This window comes from Talpa occidentalis, unplaced genomic scaffold, assembly GCF_014898055.3.
Source record: "Talpa occidentalis isolate TD23 unplaced genomic scaffold, MPIMG_talOcc4v2.1, whole genome shotgun sequence".
NCBI lineage: Eukaryota > Metazoa > Chordata > Mammalia > Eulipotyphla > Talpidae > Talpa > Talpa occidentalis.
The window spans coordinates 110568446-110589072 of NW_026555331.1; the positions used below are offsets into that span (position 1 = coordinate 110568446).

A 20627-nucleotide genomic window follows, 5' to 3' on the forward strand; every position below is an offset into this window, starting at 1 on the left:
AAGCAGGGTGGAAAGGAATATTCCCCTGGGTTCAAAGTTGTGAGATTAAAACCAACATTGCCAGAAGCTCCTCTCTCACCTGTTGCTTGTAGTTGTCACAGGGCCCTGGCCCTCATTCAGGCCACATAGAGCCTAGGCAGGCATTTGTAAATGACAGCCCTTACTAAGTACCTTGTAAATCTTAAATTCTTCCTGCTCTTCTAAGATTTATGGGTACTTTTTTTTCTACATCACATTTCTTTAGGCTTGTTCAGTTTGGCTCCAGATTGGGTCTACTTCTAGACAGAAAAACATACTCTAAACTAATCATTGCTGTACTTTCTGATTTTCTAGCACAAATGTAGAGGACTGCTAGATTTGCCCTCCAGAACATTCTTGTTGGTTTACACTGAGGAGTTTTGTTTGTTTGTTTGTTTTCATCATTGAGATCATGATGGGATTATTCCCTAGGCTGTTTCAGACATTTTCAGGAGTCCTCAGGTCTTGCCTGTTGTGTCAACTAGCTGTTTCTGTCCTCTCTCTGCTCACTGCTCTGCTCCTCTAGCCCGTGGTGCTCAAACAGGAGTACACACCTGAATTACCTGTTGGTCATCCCCAAGTCTTCCCTGTAGATACATACTAATTACAAAGTAATAAGGAATGACTTGCCATTGGAGACACTTGCCAATACCACCCTAACAGAATATAGCAACCTCACGTATCTCCAGATTTGAGGTTCTGAAAGGGACACTTCATTCTGTGATATTTTTGCCAAAAAGCATAATCTGAACTTTATCAGGAGACAGTAAGCACCCCCAATTTGGGAGACATTCCACAAATAACTGGCTTTGGTCATGGAAGAAAAAGACTGGGTGCTGTCCCAGGTTGGAGGAAACCAAGGAGATGTGCATAAAGCAAGGGCGGGTCTGGGTTGGTCCCAGAGTGGGAAAAGAACATTAGTGGACAGTTGGCAAAATGTGAATCTAGTATGCAGAGTGGTTCATAGTCTTGTGTCACCTTTAGTTCCCTGGTTTTAATAATTGCACTCTGCTTTGTAAGATGTTAACTTTGGAGAAGCTGGATGAAGGGTCCGGGCATCTCTTCCACCCAGAAGGTGGAGAAAAGCACTTGGGTTTTGAAACTGGAAAGGCCTGGCCTTGCTTCTGATAACAACTAGCTCAGAGGACATGGGGAAGGTCACATCACCTATCTGAACCTCCATTGACTCATTGGCCAGTTTCCTGTGTTATTGTGAGGATAAACCAGGCACTGGGTATAACCCACAATATGTCATGCCCCCTCTTCTCTCACCCCCACCCAGATGTGAACCAGGGGTTTGTCTTTTTTCCCACTTCCAGCCTTTTCTGTTCCTTATCTCTGCCATCCTGCACTGTGCACTCTTTCACGTAGTATTTTCAGAAACCTGTACAAGCATTTACTCCTAAGGTCTACAAAACTGGTTCTACAGATTAGAAATTCTCTGATTCTTGTTGAGTGAAGCCTGAAGTAGACTTGAGCCCCAGTCCATCCTGCTTCAGCTGCCCTTTTTTTTCTTTTTTTTTTTTTGCAGTTCTGACTTTCTTTCAGGTTCTCATTCAATGACTTATAGGCCCCTGCGTCTCTGGATCAGGAGCATTGCTGTTACCTGAGTGCTGGTTAGAAACGCAGAGTCTCTGTCCCCTTGTCAGACCCAAGGACTCAGGATCTGCATTTTACTGGTGATTCACAATTCAAGTTTGAGAAGGCCTCTGCTGGAGGACTTGACATAAAAGGTGATTCCACATTGGAAGAGCCATTTTCCATCTTGACATGTGTCTGCTTAGTGGGGAACTAAATAAGACAGATACAAAAACTGAGAAATGTGAACAACAGTTAGGAAAAGTCTTTCGGACTCATCACTCCAGGCTTGGCACCCCTGTGGAACTCTCCATCCCGCAGAGACTTTCAAGACCTGAGATCCTGCTGGAAGCCTGGCATTTTGGCCAGGACCTTCACATGGGTTTACCTGGCCAGTGTCTTGCCAGAGAAGGCTTGTTTATTTTCTCTGGACTTGAAATTCTCACCCTGTTTATTCGCCTGTGCCAACAACAACACTTAGAATTCTGATGGCACCCGGCTGTCCTGAGGGTATTGTAAGAAATAGACAACAGCACAAGTTGCTTGTAAATGAGGGAGGCCATGTGGAAAGACCTCTTAGCTTGACTCAGGTGCTGCACAGGTGGTTTTTTTGTTTTGTTTTGTTTTGTTTTGTTTTGTTTTGTTTTTGATGGGACCCTTGCCGGCGGCCGGGGAACAAACTGGTGCTGCAGAGGCTGCGGGCAGCCTCGCAGCCCAGCACTCAACCGCTGTGCCACCAGGGGAGGCCCTGCACAGGTGGTTTTTAAAACTAAGCTAATATTTCTTTAATGGCACAGTGTCCCTGAGAATTGAGCAATGTTTATTTATTTTTTTTTTAAAGATTTATTGATTGATTGATTGATACAAGCACTGGGTGTACAGTCAGAAGCGTGGGAGGATGAGAGAATTCACCAGAGCCAGAGCAGGGAGCAGAGCAGGCAGAAGGACCGAAGTACACTGCTGAGGGGAGCAGCGGGCGGCAGGAGAGGTCTGCGCACCATGTGGGACCCTCCTCCGGTGGCCGGGGAGCAGCCGGGGATCGAACCGGCGCCGCAAAGGCTGCGGGCAGCTTCGCAACCCAGCGCTCAACCGCTGCACCACCGGGGAGGCCCTGAGCAATGTTTAATTGTGACTATACCCTATAAATGCACAACCCTCAATAGCCCTGTTTCATTATTACCCTGGACACTGGGACTTAGAAAGGCTAGGAAGGGCCCAAAGTCATGTAGCTTGTAAGCCTAGCTGGAATTTGAATCCAGAGTTCCCTGAGCCCAGATCTCAGCTCTTAAACCATAAGATGCACTGACCCTAGTTCCTGTCTGGTGTCTGAAGGAGGATAGGCAGAGGCAGTGACCCTGCAGGCTCCTTCCCCAAAAAGGAAGCATTACAGACTAGGGTGCCAAGCAGAGTGTATGGTAAATGATGCTCATGGTGGTGCAGCTTCTGGTGGCAGGACCCAGGCTGGTGTCCAGGCTGCACTCTGTGGCTTTGGAGTGTGACCCTTCTGGCTGGGTCTGGGGCAGTCTTGCACCTGGACAGGAAGTGGCTCAGGAAAGCACCACAGGGCATGCCACACGCCATGCGGTCTTAGTTCCCGTTCTGTGGTCATTTTCCTTCCTTTCCCTCCCCTTTCTAATAGTTGAGCAGAGAAAAGTGGAAAACCACTAGAAAGAAACTCTAAGTGAATACCCAGCCACTTTGGTTTATACTTTCCTCAGGACTCCAATGCAAGAGAGGCTGGTGTTTGAAAACTGGGTTTCTTTTAGACTCAACTGAATGGCTCAGAGGTAATTAGCTATTATAGAAAGACTGTATCATCATTTTCAAAAGCTGTCTTGTGGGAGTTATCATTATCTGTAGTGGGATGGGAACATGGCAATAAAAATAGACCTGGACCCTCTTTTGAAGGAGCAAAAAGGAACCAGCTAATTGGTTTAATGAAAATTAAGTAGTGGGTCAAAAGTTGCTCCTCTTTCATTTTTTGATTAGAAAAATATTTCATTAAAATATTACATTTTACTGTGATAATTTAGAGGAGTGAGAAAAGCACAGATTTTAAAGAAAAATCACCCTTAATATTACCATTTGAAACAATAACTCTTAGTACCTTGGCAAATACACTTCCAGCCTCTATTTTTCATGCTTGTGGATAAATGTTTATTTATACAAAATTTGGATCACACTGATGTATAGTTTTAGAAACTACTTTCCCCCCCTCAATAACATTTCCTTCTTTCCCCCATGCCATTAAGAGCTCTTCCTTGTACTAAAATGGCTGCCTTAGATAAAGGCATCTTAATTTATCTGAGAATATCAACAACAATGATGATGATGATGGTGATGGACAGTTCTTGTATAGAACTTACCATGTGCCAGGCAGTTGTTCTGAGCTTTACATATAAATTCAGTCATCACACAACCCTATGAAGTAGGTACTATTGTTCTTCCCTTTAAATCTCTGTTGTTTGACATTTAAGCTTTTCCTTTTAAATATACGTATATATGTATGTGTATGTATATTTAAACAACTCTAATAGGCACACATTTTTAAGCACATATTTATCTTCCCATAGGCTACTGCTGGGTCAAAGGGTCTACATATTTTAAAACTTTGATGCATATTCCTGGATGTCATAGGGAATGCCCTCTCTTCCTGTCTCTTTTCTCTTTCCTTTTGTTTGATCTATAGGTGGCCTCAGGGTGGTCTGCCTGGTGAGAGAGGGTGACTCTGGATGTCTTTCAAGCATTACAACTGTGACAAAGGAATTGGAGAGGGAGCAAATCTAGAATCCAGATCATTGCCTTATCCTTTATTGCCTTATATTGTTGATTAACTCCAGTCTATTGATTTAGTGTCTCTCTGTGAGACTGAAAACTCTGTGTGGGCAGAACCATTTCTTGTGTCTCTTCATGGCTTTGAGTCCTACTCAGGGTACTTGTTCTGTAAATGTTTGCTGAATTGAGCAGACAGGAGAACAATATTAGTAATATGGGTGGATTTTCCTAGTAAAGGAAACAGATTGTGAAGGGGGTGGAATCTGACCACCCCCTAGGCCAAATCTTGAGGTGTACAGGCCTCCTGCAGAAAGCTTCTGGGTTGTATGAGTGAGATGCTAACCTTGACTCTCGGAGGCCCCAGGTGACTTGGGGCTGTGTTCTCCTCTGAGTTCTTTTCTATTTCCCTGAGATAGACTGGAAGTGAAGTCTGCAGGTGTCCTAGCCTTGTAAACAGATGGGATTCAACTGGACTGCAAATGTTGGGGTTGCTGCTTTTCTGGGAGTGCCTCTCTGAAGGGCATCCATGGAGTTCCTGGAGCAGTGGAAATTACTATGTCAGTGTTTTGTTTTGTTTTAAAGTATGCCTTGGTACAGCACAGGATATATCTGTTGTAACTTGCTGAGTGCCAGATTCTGTGTGGCAGTGAATAAATCATGGCTCTTGCCTTCCAGGAATTAGTGGGAAGACCATCCTATAACGGTTATAAGACTGGTTAAATTTAGTTGTGCGTAAAGCTGGAGTCCATGCAGCAGTTCAAGCTCATTTCTTTTCCCTCCAGTGGCCCGTATTTTTCATCTTCAACGCATAGCCATGCCAGTTCTCTGTGGGGAGGGGATTAACTGTGTTCATCAGAAATAACAGCAGAAAACCAGGTCCTGGGCCAACAGTGGTGTGAGCTTTCTGCCACTCACTTCTGTATTTTTGGGATTTTTTTTTGACAATGTGAGTACAACCATGTTATTTTAAATAAAATAATTTAGAAGATAAACAATAGGAAAAAATAGTCTTTGTTTCCAGGCTGTCCAAAGACGACTTTTCCTTTCAAACATGTATCATATCTAAGTCACTGCCACTTGATTATTTTACAGTGAGAAAGGCATGTCCTACATTTCACATGAGAGAGGAGGGAGTGGCTACAGGATATTTCTGGCCTCTCTTGAGCTTTAGAAAGAGTTTCCAGCTCCATGGCCAGGTGGTCTTGGGTTCTCAGCTCCAACCCTATGTGAGGAAGGAAGGGTAATGTGTTTGTCTCAAGTGTGATTTGGAAAACTGAACTGCAGGCAACATGATTCTTTCCCTCAGATTTGTTAGTGAGTGATCAAGAGACAATCTGGGAACAACCTAACTTACATGGTCTAAAAGGGTCCAGCCATCCATATGCAAAAAGACAAAGAAGAATATTAGTATGAAAGAATTTTAATAGATTTGATGTGCATAGAAAATAAAAGATATTAGTGTTCCAATAAAACATCCTAAAATTACCCATCCCCCGTGGGTTGGTCCCAAACAAAGTTGCTGAGACCTTGAAAGCTTGCCACAAGTCTAAGGCAGCTTCCTCTGGGGAACTATATAAATGGGGTTCTGAAACATCCCAGAGAGCTGGGACAAAAGGAGCAGAATCAAAGTACAAGTCAAAGTAACGGTTGCCATTGTCAGCTTCCCCACATGTCTCTTCATGTGGGGTTGTTATCTCTACATGTCTCTCCTCCACATGTCTCCTCTAAGTCCCCCAAGTCCTTGATGCAAGCCAAGAAACAAATGTACCCTTGTTCTCTGCGTGTCTCCCCTGAACACCTGCATCTTATATATCCATGTTCTGTGGCTTCATCTGACCGCTAAGCTCTGCTCCTCATTAAGTGAGGGCAAGGAATATGGTACCTCCCCTAACAAAATGAAACAGTATTCAATTTTGAATTATGTATTTAACTTTCAAAAATGACACCAAATTACCAAAGTGGGCAGGTCATTTTATCAGGAAGGGATAGTGAATATCATGTGGAAACCTGATCACTGGCTTTTAAAAAAAATTTAGTGCCTCAGAAAAGTGTTTTTTGCTAAGAGGGGACAAGGATAGCCAAGAGTGGCAAAGACAAAACCCCATAGAAACTCTCTGTCTCTAGGATTCTGGGGTAATGGGGCCATTGACCTAAATAAGGGCAGAAATCTGCCAGCATAATGAGCTCACATTGCCAGGATGCTGAATCGAGGCTGCGGCCTCCTCTATTCACACACGGCCCTGTGTGCACTCAAGCCCAGACGACTAGCCGGCCACCATCCAGCGCCAGTCAGACTGCCCCAGACCCGCCCACAGAAGGTTTCTGGCTCCAGGAGCCTGGGTGAAAGCTGGGTGATAACAGGGCTAAATCCCTGGATAGAGACACTAGTGAAGGAACAGGATTTTATCATAAGAATCCCCAGAAATAAGTGGATCTTCTAGGGCTCCAGGTTAAGTCAGAGAGACCAGCTCTTGGTGGACCATATAGAACAGCACTGTGTAGCTGAAATGCAGTGAGAGCCACATAGGCCATTTAAAATTTTCTGGTAGCATCGTTTAAAAAGATAAGGTGAAGAAAGGTAGCATTAATGTTTTTTCTTTAACTCAGTCGATCTGAAATGTTAACACAAGATGTTTATACACATAGACAGGATCAAAGTCACTAATGAAATTTTTAAAATTCTTTTTCTGTACTCTTTGAAATTGAATGTATGTCTCACCCTTAACAGCACATCTCAGTTCAAGCCTATTTCAGATGCCCAGTAGCAGTGCATGGCTTGTGCCTGCCTTGCTGGAGAGCCCAGACCTAGAAGCTTTATCACTCATTGTCTTTTGGTGTGAGGTTGGAAGCTGCCAGGAGGCTCTCTGAGCCCATGGAATCACTGCAGTATTTGATGGAGGGTCCTTATAGCATTTTTCTGCCATTAAAAATAAGCAAGCTTTAAACTTTAATAACTTATGCTATAGGTAATACCTATCTCTTCATTATAGGGCACTTAAATATTCTCTTCTTTACACCTAAAGATCTGGAAGGGAATCAGACCGGTACCATTATTTCAGCGAACATTTTGTAAGGGTCAGCGGTATGACAGGCCCTGATTCCCATACCACATCTGCCTTCTTGGAGCAGAGGTTCTAGGAGAGGAAAGATTAGGAAAGATGTTGTTGCTACACTAAGAAGTTCAATAAGAAGCATGCTTTAAGTGCTGTTTGTAGTGTTTCTGTTTGAGTCTGTTGAGTCTGGGAGGGAGAAATCTTCGTTTCTGTATATTTCCAACCCCAGATAAAGTGACTGTCCATCTGGAATCTCAGTGCAAGACATTTTAACCCAGACGGGGAGTGGGCCCTTGCCTTTTGTCCACACAAGGTCCTTGGCCACGCATGACCAGGGCAAGATGGATAGAGTGCTGTAGCCTGCCTAAGGCCCTGCTGTCCTCCAGGAATGGCAAGCCTCCTCTGCACTCAGCGGTTTTATTTTTATCTCATCAGTTTGTTCCTACTTTTAAAATGTGAATCCTAGTGACCCGAATGAGCTGTCTGTTTGGGTCTGGGCCAACAGGGCCGGGTTACTCTAGTTCACAAACGGCCCTGGGCTGGGGTTGTAGGAATGGGGGTTCCCGATGTGACTGGGGAGCAAAGCAGTTCAGCTCACCTTGGCCAGGAACAGAAGTGACTGTCAGACTGACAAGTACTCAAACTGGGAAAAATGCATGCCAAAATTAAATTGGGGTACATATTATCCTTTCCTCCTCCCTCTCATAGCAGCCCTTCTAAAAGAGCAAGCAAAGTTGCAAAATTAAATGTTAGTATTTATGAACATGAAATCAAGCATGAGTACCTCTCAAGATTTGGCTGCAGATACAGGTCAGACCTACTGGCTTTAAGGTTCATGATTTTCAGGCTCTGTTGAGATCTTATCATGCTGATGCATCAGAACCTCATGGTGTCATGTCAGGGCTGTACTCTTTCCCTGGAATTGTTGGTCAATGGTGCTGCATCAGACTCTTGAGGGAAGAAATGGTAATGTTTTAGAAACAGGAAATCAGATGGCCTGCGCCATCGCTGTGTGGTCAATGCCTGACACTGACTTGAGTCAAAAGAAAAAATATTAGTGGGCCCTCTCTGCTGTACCAAGAACTATATAAGAACTTTTCCTGTGTAGGCCCAGAAGTTGCACATGACTGTCTTGTGAGTTTATCATCAGTAGAGGCACTTTTTCTTCGGCAGGGCTGTGGTTCTCCAAAGTGTGATCTGTGGACCAACAACATCAGCACCCCCTGGGGACTGTGTAAGAAATTCAGATTCTCAGGCATGCCCACTATCTCTAGAATGAGAACTCTGGGGGATGGGCAGTGATGTGTTTTAAGAAGCTCTGTGGTCAACCCTGTTGCACACTAAAGTTTGCCATCTCATGACTGCAGGGAGAAGAACAAAGACCTGGAGCTAGTCTGGGCTCAAATCTCAGGCCTCTGGCTTTAGGCCATTTGGGTTACTACTCTGCCTCTGTATCTTCATCTGCAGATTGGGGGCTGTGGATTACATTAGGTGATATGTTGTAACTAGAAACAGTGTGAAGCCTGTGGTAAATGCACCCTCAGTGTCTAACTCCTTAAAGTCATCCAGGTTGGATGTTCTACCTTGAAGCTGTTATTATTCTGGCAGTCCCCTAGAAAATGGATTCATTTAGCTGGTACTGTGTCTGGTACATTGTGCAAAAATGTAGGTGCTCTGTAGCCCCAAACTTGCAGTGAAGTTTCCTTTTTCTCATCGCTAGCTCTGGATCTTGAGTAGGGGGTTGCTTGGAACACTATAGAAGGATTTTAAGGCCAATCCCACTCTTTGGTTGTACACCATTACTGATTATAGATATCTGTCTTATCTATCTTCCTGATGTTGTTAGACAACTTAGTGTGAATATCTGGTTCTTTCCTATATCTGGGTTTTAATGAGAGGTGTTAAGAGTCACTACTGAATGGCCCAGACCAGAAGAATAGTACAGGCTGTGCATGTTCAGAATAGATGAGTAGGACACTGTGTGTGGTTTTTGGGCCTCACCTGGCCAGGAATTAGTTAGCATGCTCCTTGGCCAAGTACAATCTCTTATGGACTGTGGCCACAGGAAATAGCTGTTTGAGGATCTGGATGTTCAGAATCCTGGCTAAAAATCTTTCCATCGCATCATGACTAATAGGAGCTTGAGCCCCATTTTGCAGATATGGAAAACAAAGCTCAAAAGACTCAAGAATTAATTTCCAGCAAATTGAATTTGGCCACAGTTCCAGAGAGTGACACTTTCAGAACATCTGTTGACATTTTCACTGGCCTTTTGATTCCATGTGAATCTTCTAGAGACAAAGTAGAAACAGGGCAGTGACTACTTCTTAAAGTCATTTCCCTCTCCTTTCCCTCTTTGTTAGTTGCCCTCATGGTCAGTGTGCTAGGCCAAGGCACAATTTTCCTCTGTATTCCCAAGGTTTTTTTTTTTTTTTTTCTTAAAAGGTACCTTTCTGCCCTCATTGGGTGTCAGATGAGCAACTGAGACCCTTTTGGCTCAGGTTCTGAGGTAAAACCTTGCCCTCTCTGGCTGGTTGGCTTATAGGTCACTGAGGGCTAAATCACTTAGGAAGGGAGCCTTCCTTCTGGCCTAGCCCCATTTATTGCATGTCTGGTAGCACCAGGGTGGGAGCAGGAGCCCTAGTTAATTAGAAAAATCCCATTTGCCCTATTTTACCTTGTCCCTTCACTCTTAGACTACAGTGATAGTCACCTATCACTGTAAGCCAATCTTACTACAGTTTTACCCCAGGTCACCCATATTATTATTTTCTATATACTATTCATAACAACATATTCAGGTCCCACCCCTTGCAATTTCCTTCTTCCTTTCTTATGGCCAAATTTGTGTGATTGCACCTAGTCCCTATGATTTGGTATTCAACAACTAGTGCCTTCATGACTCTCCCATGCTCGTGCTGTTTTGCTCATCCTCTTCACTCGTGTTCTGTCAGGTAATAGCTTTGTATTTAAATACCTGGCAATGGGTTCAGCCTTTTTCTTCTGGCTCTCATCTCAGGAAGTTGTTTAAATTGCTTGCTATGGCTCTTGGGGACCTTGTTTGCCCAGCTGTCCCAGAGCCTCTTGGCAAGGGGACCTCTTGGATGGTGCCACACAGTGTTCAGTCTTGCTGGGTCAGCCTGGCGGGGGTCTCCCACAGTGAAAGGAGTGCTTTCAGTCATACCTCTAAATCTTCCAGAATGAGCTCTGGATATAGTTTGTCCTCAGAATGTCTGAGGTACCTACTACAGGGGCCATCTTTGGGAGTCTCTAGGATTTCATGGAAGACACAACCTCATTTAAGAACTGTTTGGCAGTCCCCTTGCAGGTGGCAATACAGAAACTGTAGAGAAGCTTCATATATTTATTTACCTTATTTACCTATGAAGCTAAGCAAATGTATGACTATTACCTTCCTTCCACAGAAGAAAAGTAGGCCCTGATGGGTGTGTTTATCCAGTCTCCACCATGCGTGGGTTCTTAGAGGCTCACAGAAGACAATCGGGCATGACTGGATGTCCCCATCAGTGTGAGGGTCTCTCTGGGAGAACAGAAAGGATGAGAACAGTGGGCCTCAGCCAGGGTCCCTTTCTCTTGATATATTCATTTGCTAGGGTGATCATAATAAAGTTCCAAAGACTGGGCTGATACAGCAGAAATTTATTTTCTCCCAGTTCTGGGAATCAGAAGTCTGAAACAAGGTTTCAGCAGGGTTGGTTCTTCTGAGGCCTCTCTCTTTGGCAGGTAGTTGTCTCCTCCCAGTGTTTTCAATTCACTTGATTATCACTCTGTGTCTGTATACAAGTTTCCCCCTCTTATAAGGACACCAGTGTAGGTGTGAATTAGAGCTACCACAATGGCCTCATTTTAATTTAATTATGTCTTTAGAGACCCCCACTTCTGAATACAGTCACATTCTGAGCTCTGGGGCTTAGGACTTCAGCACGAATTTTGTCAAGGATACAATTCACTCCTAACATCTGGTATCAGATTGTCTATGGGGATCTTTGAGAAAAGAGCATCTTGTGCTGGTAGGTTGACCCTTGAATCAACTGAGCTCTCCAAGGACAGAGAGGAGAAGCCCCCTTGGAGAGGTTAGGAGAGTTAGGGACTCAGATTGGGGCGGGAAGGACATTGAGGAGGGTTTGGACTTCCTCTTGGCAGCAAGGGTTTACAAAGAGACATCTTCTGGGGTTCGGGGAGGAAGGAACAGAAGACCCATTTTAGGAGGTGGTGGATTGTAATAGTATAGGCAGGAAAAAATGAGAGCCCAGAAATACAGGTTGGGTTTTTTTTTTTAAGAAAATTTCACAATTTTTTGATAGATTTTTTTAAATTACTTGAATATAAGGAGAGATATGTGCATTTCTTGGATAATACTACATTCTGTCAAGATGATAGTTCTGCCAAATCAATGCATGGAGTATTTAATATGATTCCAATTACATCTCAGTGGGTTTTTTGAAAGCGTGACAAAATGCTTCTAAGATTTTTCCAAAAGAATAAACAATTGAAAATAGCCATGAAATTTTTTTCATATGGGAGGGTAACGATGTGTCCTTCAGTCTGCTGCCCACACACCCTTAAGAGTGATGTTTTAAAAACATAAATCAGAGCCGATCTGACTGTATCAGCCTGTTACAGTTAGAATCACTCTCCACTTTCCACAGGGATCTGCAGCCCTAGGTGGCTGGCCTCCAAGAACTTGCCTTGGCTGCCTCTTGCTCACTGAGCTCTGGCTACACTGGCTTCTTTCCCTAACCAGAAAACACCAAACTCATTGCCCACCTTCACAGTCGCTGCTGCTACTGCTGCACATAACTTTTTCTTTCTGGTCTAGACTTTCTCGTGATTCCTCATTCTTTTTTTTTTTTTTTTTTTTTTTTGGTGGGACCCTCGCCGGTGGCTGGGGATCAAACTGGCGCTGCAGAGGCTGCGGGCAGCCTCGCAACCCAGCGCTCAACCATTGTGCCACCAGGGGAGGCCCTCGTGATTCCTCATTCTTATGCTTCCTATCTCTGTTCAGAGGACATCTCCTGCTCAGAAAAGCCTCCCCTGACCACTGTTTGAAGCAAGTCCCACTCCTTCCTGTCATTCTTTCTCTGTTTTTATCTGAATCTGCCCGCATTCATCTTTGCCTTTGTCTCTTGCTACTGTGTGGTCCTCTGGATGTCAAGTTTTCCTCATTTGTAAAATGGAAATTGTAATGCTTATGTTATGGGACTAGTGGGAAGATTACATTTGACAAATAAAGTGCTTGACAGAGCCTGGCAGACAGAGTCAATAGCTGTTGTTCCTACTTGTTCAACACCCATTCCCCCACTAGAAGAAGAAGCAGATGAGAAGTGCTTGGCCTGCTTCACTGATGGGTCCTCAATTACCTAGAACTGTGCCTGGCACCTAATACAGGCTTGGTAAATATTTGTTGAGTGAATATGTGAAAGCAGGCTGGTAAACATATTATAATTAAAGTAGTAATTGGTGTATGAGTAGAGGCACAGATTAAAGGGAAAGCATAGTGTCTCAAAGTCAGCCCTAGCATTTGTGGGAATTTAATATGATGACAGCATCACAAATCATTGGGAAGAAGGGATAGATAATTTAGCAAATGACCAATGCAAAATAATTAGATCCTCTCTTGACCACATAGAGCAAAGCAAATTCCAATTAGACATTTCACCTTAAACCATACAAAGCTAAGGAAGTATCTGAGAATATCTTCTTATTTAGAGAAAAGTTGACTAAGCACAAAATACTGGGGGAAAGTCATATAGAATAAAAAGCCATGAATGGGATGACTTTTAAAAATTCTGCATATCAAACATTATAAACAAAATTTAAAGTCAGTGTAGAAAAATTGCCAGTGACAGAGAAAAAGATTAAAATATTTCATATATATCATTTACATAAATCTAGAGGAAAAAATACCTCAATAGAAAAATTAAAAGTTAAGATGTAGATTATAGACATCTTATTGGTAATTATAAAGGCATGCAAAGTAAAAAATAAGGCCATTTTTTTATCAGGTAATTGACAAGGATTGTGTTTCAAAAGGCACTTTTCTAAAGTGCTATAGGGCGGATAGACTGGATATAACTTTTCTGACACACAGTTTGGGGAGACCCAACTACATATCTTTTGACCTAGTATAGCCAATTCTGGAAATATAGCTTAAGGAAATCATCAGAAATGCATCTGATATATGCAAAGATATTCATTATTCCTAAATAAGAAAAATGTGGGGAAAACTACATGTTCTGTAGTAGAGGAAATAGTAATCATGGTGCATAGACACAAGAAATATATAGCCTTAAGTTTTGTTTTTAAGATTTTTTAACCCAGTTCTTAACCAGGGCCCTCTATCTGCACCATGCTCACTAGGGTACTATGGCCAAAGCAAGTGACGTGGTTAAAGCCAGACTCAATGGGAACAACTGTGCAGAGATGAATACTGAGGCCCACCAGTGTAAGAGCCTACCAGATATATTCATAATCTGATGCAGTTTCTAATCACAAGACAGACAAAAACATATGCACATATGGAATTATGTCAGTATGTTTTCAGTGATTACTTTCTAATTATTTTGTGTATTTTTAAAATTTCCTATATGATTATATATTTTATCATCATAAACAAATAACATAGTTTGAATTGCAAAAGCTGACAGTGGGTTTGAGGAGAAATGGTATATTCAAAAGATGATTGGGTGGATAAAATTAGCTGGTGTTGGTGGGTTTTTAGATGATGGATATAGCAGGGAGTAGGTGGGCTTAATAATAAGCTTTGATTATATGATGTCCAAAATGGTGGAAGGGATATGGAGCAAGTTTGCTGGGGAAATCTCATTTCAAATGTTCTGGCTCAGGTTCCTCTGAGATATTAGAGGCCAGCAGATGTTGGATTCCAGAGCTGGAGTTTGGCAGAGAAGAGGAGGCTGGAGAGAGGACTTCTTTTTGAAGAAATCATGATTGGGTCCTTGAGTTCATCAGCATTTAAGGCCCTGGAAAAGAACTTCCACACCAGTTTCAGTCCCAGGCATTTGCTTCAGTCTGGCTTTGCATACGATGTCTTCCCTGACCCTAACCCCCAGACCAAATTTTTGCAGTAACCCCCACTCCCACCCCATCATACTTAGTCTCAGCTCATCGTGCTTCTCTTTTGCAGTACTTGACCACCTATGTAATTAGTTGATTGCTGGGTGTGCCCCCACTGATTGTCAGCTGCATGAGAGCAGGCCAGTGTCTGTCTGGTCCACTGTTGTTAATCACTATTGTTTGGCACAGTGCTTGTCATGGGTTTCCTGGGAAAATAACTGAATTTTCATTCAGCAGTAAGGGAGTCTACCTAGGAATTTAGTATGAAGGATTCAGGGGAGGTTTGGTGGTCCAGGAGAGTTTAAGGAGAAGAGTTTCAGGGAGCGAACAGATATTGGGTGCCATAATAGTTGGAGGTCAAAAAAGACGGCTCCAAATGACCAAAAATAGATGACTGGATCAAGAAGATGTGATACATATATACCATGGAATATTACTCAGCATTCAAAAAAGATAAACACATGCAATTTGCAGCAACATGGATGGCGCTGGAAGGGATCATGCTCAGCGAAATAAGCCAGAAAGAAAAAGAAAAATACTGGATGGTCTCACTCATAGCAGGAATCTAGAAAACTTAAATAAGGGACCAGGAAAATGAATAACTATAAGAAAGTGAAAATCAAAATGAACAAAAAACTATGAACCAGAGACACTTTTTGGGGGGTGGCGGGCAGGAGGGGAGGGATTGGGGTCAGAATGGGGGGGTTGCAATTGTATGGGGAATATAAAAATAAAATTTATTATTAAAAAAAAAAAGACGGGCTCTAGAAAGGTCAGTGGAGAAAGCAGTTTTTGGAAAGCAGTTTAGATGGAAGAGGAACTGGGAGAAGGGAATGTGATCAGCCTCTCAAGAACATAGTTTGGAAAGAGGAGTAGAGCTCTTCTGAGTGAGAGGAACAGCAAAGAGGATGGGGCAAATATATAAGAAGATAAGGAGATCATACTGCAAATTGGACATCATGGTTCAAGGTCAAATTGGACACCAGGTCAAGATGGGTTGAGTATTCTGTTTGTGATACTTGATTTTTCTAACAGTGTCCAAATAAATAGATATATCCTGTCTCACCTTGGACCCTCACAAAGATATCAGGAATCTCCACAAAGAGCCCTCAATACTAACATGTCTAGTCAGGAAAGATTTAGATTTAGCCGCATAAAGTAGGCTGCATTGAGATCTTCGAGAAAGTATCGCTCTTATATATGATAACCTAATCCAGTGGTTCTTAAAGTATGGTTTCCAGTCTAGCAGCATCTGCCTTTCCTGAGACCTTGTTAGAAATGTAATTTCTCAGGGCCCTCCTCACATGTACTTAGAACACTGAGGGGACGGGTCTGGAAATCTGTTTTAACAACACTCCCAGCTAATATTCACTAAAGCTCCGGAACTACTGTCCTAACTCTAAATGTGTGATCAAGTGGTTGCTGCAAATTAACTTGCTCTGAGTGACATTTATGCAGGATCCTGCAAGCACAGATGTCAGTTTTTCTCCTGTCAATTTCCTGGAAGGGCTTCCAAAGTTGTTGAATCAAAACCTGCTTTGGAATTCCCTGAGCTGGAGAATCAGGCTAATAAGGTTAGATGCACCTGACCACAAGTGTCCTTTTTGTGAGCCAGCAATTTCTTCTGGGCTCCCAGGCACTTTCCTTAGTGACTGGGCATAGGAGGTCTGAGCCAGGCTGTGGGTTAGTGAGGGAAACTTCTGGGCCTCCCTGAATTCAATGTTTAAAAATGAGGTCAGTGAAGAACCAGAGAGGTCAGAATTACAGGCTGGAGAATAAGGTTTCACACATAACAGCTGGAATTCATAGACATGAATTCAAGGAGTCTGGGGCCTATAACTTTGAAGATGCTGTGAGATGTTGTTGCTTAACAAAAACCAGACCCAGAGTGTTAGCCACAGTCCTGGTTGGAACTCAGCATCACACTGTGTCATGAAGACCCTAGTGCCCTTTGGGCCTCCCCAGAGATGAAAGCTTGGTGGTTGCTGCTGCTGTTATTTTTAAGGGACTTGACCTCTTAGCTGCAGCTGGCAGCTGGCAGACACCCAGCAAAAGACAGTAACCACTAGAAAGGTAGAGTGGGTGTTACCCTCTTCCAAATGACGAGAAACTAGTATTCAGAAGCCAATCAGATTCCTATATAGTTGAATCTGACTCTAGAATCCAGGGGTTGAAATTTTGCAGATAATTAAGGCTCTTGGGGAAGAGTAGGTTCCCATTTGTCCTCATAATAGGAATTCCACTTATCTTTTGAAAGCCTGCAGGCATTGTGGTTTGGGGGTCTTGTTGCCTGAGATTTAAGTTCCAGTCTGTTCTACACTACTGAGCAAAGTACTTTGGTTAGATACTGGGAGTCAGGGCCAGTGCTGTTCCCTGATATTGGAAATATTCCTGGGGAGCAGGCCAGATCTGATAAGTCAGATCTGGGAACTCCCTCTCTCCTTCTGGAAAACCTCTGGGCTTCACTGCAGATATAAGACATATGTCCATCTTTTGCATTTTGCACATTTGTATAGGTATATCTTCCTCTGTTGCCAAGGCACAAAGAAGCTAGGAGCCCTCAGTTCTGATTCAAGTTTACCCATTTGATTTGAGCCAATGAGTACATCTTTCCAAATACCCTTCCCCACATCACTTCTCCTGTGAGCTGGCTTTAATTATTTGTCTTCCAGCTGGTGGGCCCCTGTAGGGTAAGGAAAAATGTCAGGCTTTTCTGCCCTCCCGCCATCAGGATAGATGGTGGATCCTTGCGGTCCTGAATGCCTGATGGCGGGCACCTGGAGTAGGGTGTGGGCATAGGTAGATGGGATTCACCTGGGCTGAGACTGTGCTTTTTAAGGGCGGCGTCACTGGGACGCCAGTAGAAGCCAAGGACGAACAGAAGCTGAAAGAAGAAGAGAAGCAGAGAGAATGCCAGAAAGCCCAGATAGAGTGAAGATTTGCAGGGAGCTGGGAGGACTGCCAGCCTCCCGGCCCCCCAGCACCCCTACCTGCCATGTACCCATTAAATCCCAATAAAAGACCTGCAAAAAACCACTGAGGATTCTGACTCCTCCTTTACCCGGTCTGCTGGATCAGAAAACCTGCACTGTGTCCATTCCTGACCCTACAGCCCCATACAAAACTTTTGGGTCAACATATTAATAGTAGTTACTTATCAAGAATATTTGGGGATCTAAAAGTTTTGTACATACTGTTCTAGTGTCTTGAGAGATTAGATATATCTAATTAACAAAAGAGGGAGGAGATTCCAGAAATTCATCTGAGTTACAGAAGTCTGATTGTTCATTGATGGCCCTTCACAGAGCTGCTGAGTTTCATGGGTTTCCAGTGTGACTCATAGGTGCTGGAAGATATTTCCCTGGGACTACTTCTGTCCTGTACTCTTGCTTGGTTTCTGATGAAAGAAGAATTGAAAATGCTGGTAAAATGGTCCATTTCTTTAGTGATCAAATAAAGGCAAATTTAAACAACATAATGTCTTTTCCACCTATTGGTTTAGAGAGGAACTACAAAATTTTCCCAGGACAAGGGAGTGGGTTGTGCCAACTATTTGTGGAAGTCTAAAGCTGCAAAGCAATATTGCATTGGTTATTCAAAATCTTAACAATGCACGTAACTCTTAACCTTGCACTCCTGGAAATTTACTACTTGAAACAATTAATATCATGCAGATAGTAGTATGTTCAAAACTTTTTAAAGCAATAATTGTAAGTGAAAATTTTCAAACAGCCTTGATGTCCAAAAGGATTATTAAATTATAGCATATATCCATATATATGTACCCATTGAAACTACGTCAAATAATAAATCGCATGGAGTCATATGTCAATTAGTAATAGTGACAATAATTTATAATTTAACAATGCAATTAAAAAATAGAAACAGCATATACAATAATTCACATTTTATAAAATGTGAATTTTTTTTAAATCTAGAAGGATATATATACATCAACAGGTTAATGGTGATTCCTAGGTATAAGGGTTATGTTCGTTTCTTTTATTTCTCTCTTCTTTTGTATTTTCTAATTTTCTGTAAAAAATGTGCTTTTAAATTGCTTCTTTTAAAAAAATAAAAGATTACTGTGAAATGTGCCCTCATAATTGCTTTAAACAGCTCCTTACCCAGAATCACCTCTGGGTGGTTTGCATGAGAAGGAGGAGAGAATGTTTGCTTTTTGCTGATTAATGAGACCACTGCCTTTGACAAAACCCAGGGGGGAGTTTTGTCTAGCCTAAAAGGAAGTGAAGCCTTGCTAAGAGGTGAAAGGTCAGCATTGAAAGCCAGATGAAGAATTTTGGCTGGAGCTTTAAGTTGGAATCACAGACCCTGTATTGTGTTAGATAACTTTCTCATTTCCAGTCTCTTCTGAAAATAAGACTTTTTTCTCTTGCACATTCAGTGAATCACTCTTATACTATCCCAGGAAAATAAAAGAAATAACTAAGTTCTTTAGCCAGTGGCACAGAGCAGTGAAAGCAGTACTCGTAAACCTGGCTGGTTTATGACACAGGGCATCTGTGACATTCTGGTTGTACTCAGGCTGGGGATGAGCTGGAGGGGCCAAGAGCAGAGCCCGCTGGCTTTCTTTTGAAGTGCACCCAAAGGAGTCATTTACAGTGAGTACCATGTGAAAATATCTGTTTTCCTGGGAGAAAAAAGTGAACATTTTAAAGTGGGGCTTTAGGAATATTAATTTCTTCATGGTCTTGAAATGGAAACACCAGAAGGTAAAAGAGGAGTGGAGGATACAGACCAATCGAAGGGGGAGAATGGCCATTTCCCCTAGGGTAGGAGAGGCTACAGTTGAGGAAAGTTTAAGAGAGAGCTTGACAGAAAGGCCTGGAGAGAAGCATTAATGCAGGATCTGCAGTGGAGCTCAGGATGGACTTTCCGGTTGCATCTGGGAGTCCATATAGTGAGTGATTCAGTTGAAGAGGAATTACTTTGAGGCCAGCTTTTGTGTGAAATACCAGACACCAAATCAAATCATTGGCAGCAGCTTACTTTGAAATGTTATCCCCTCAAAAGATGGATCTGTGGATGGTTAAACAGATGTGTGATAAAGCAAATACAGAGAAATGCTAACAATTGTATAGTTCTCTAAACTTCCCTAAAAGACTGAAAATTTTCATAATTACAGTCCCCAAAACGAAAAGAGCCATTAAATGGCAAAAGCTAAACTAAAAAAAAAACAAAAAAACTATCAATCCCAAAACACAAAAAGGTGGGAACCAAAAAAAAGGACAAAACCCAAACCTTTATTAACCTGCTAGCCAGCTAGCATTCATTTAAATAAATGTGTTGCTCACTTTCTTTCTCTCAGTATTTTACACGTAAAGAAATACATGCAACAAGAATGATGAAAATGTTGGAAGGAAGCCTGCTTAATGGAAAGGGAAGATAGGAAGTAAGGAATATGGGAATTCCTCATGATTCTGAACGAGTTGCTGAAGAAGACCACCTGGAAGTGAAAGTGCTTTAGGGAACAATGTCAGCTACAGTCTACACCTGTCCCCACGTGAGGTCTGGAAGGATGGGGGCCTTGTCTCCACAGTAGATAGAAAAGCTTGTTTGATCTTGTAGTTTCTTATTTAGACTACAATGAAAATTAAGGAGTACACAAAAAGATAATCTACAGAAAGAAAGTGGGAGTAGTGGTAAGAAGCTTCCCTTTCTGAAAGAAAAATTATCTTCAGACAATATTTGCAGATTTTCTTTCTTTTTTTAATAGATTTATTTATTTATTTATACAAGCACTGGGTACAGTCAGAAGCACGGGAGGGTAAGAGAATTCACCAGAGCCAGAGCGGGGAACAGAACAGGCAGACAGACGAAGTACACTGCTGAGGGGAGCAGTGGGAGCGACCAGAGAGGTCTGTACGCCTTGTGGGACCCTCGCTGGCAGCCAGGGATCGAATCGGCGCTGCAGAAACTGCGGGCAGCTTCGCAACCCAGCACTCAACCGCTGCGCCACGGGAGGAGGACCAATATTTGCAGCATTTTCTGATGGTATTGGACAGATGGCTCCTTCTTGGGTGAAACTGTGTGGAAAAAAAAAATTAAGGGGGAAAATAGAAGTTTCAAGAAGTCCCCAACTCACTT

General features: G+C 42.6%; 1 protein-coding gene across 2 annotated transcripts in view; it reads left to right on the forward strand.

Annotated features, from left to right (window-relative positions):
- Window positions 1-20627, forward strand: part of EEPD1 (endonuclease/exonuclease/phosphatase family domain containing 1) — a 122386-nt gene that overhangs the window by 37759 nt on the left and 64000 nt on the right. The gene's annotated exons all lie outside the window — the stretch shown is intronic.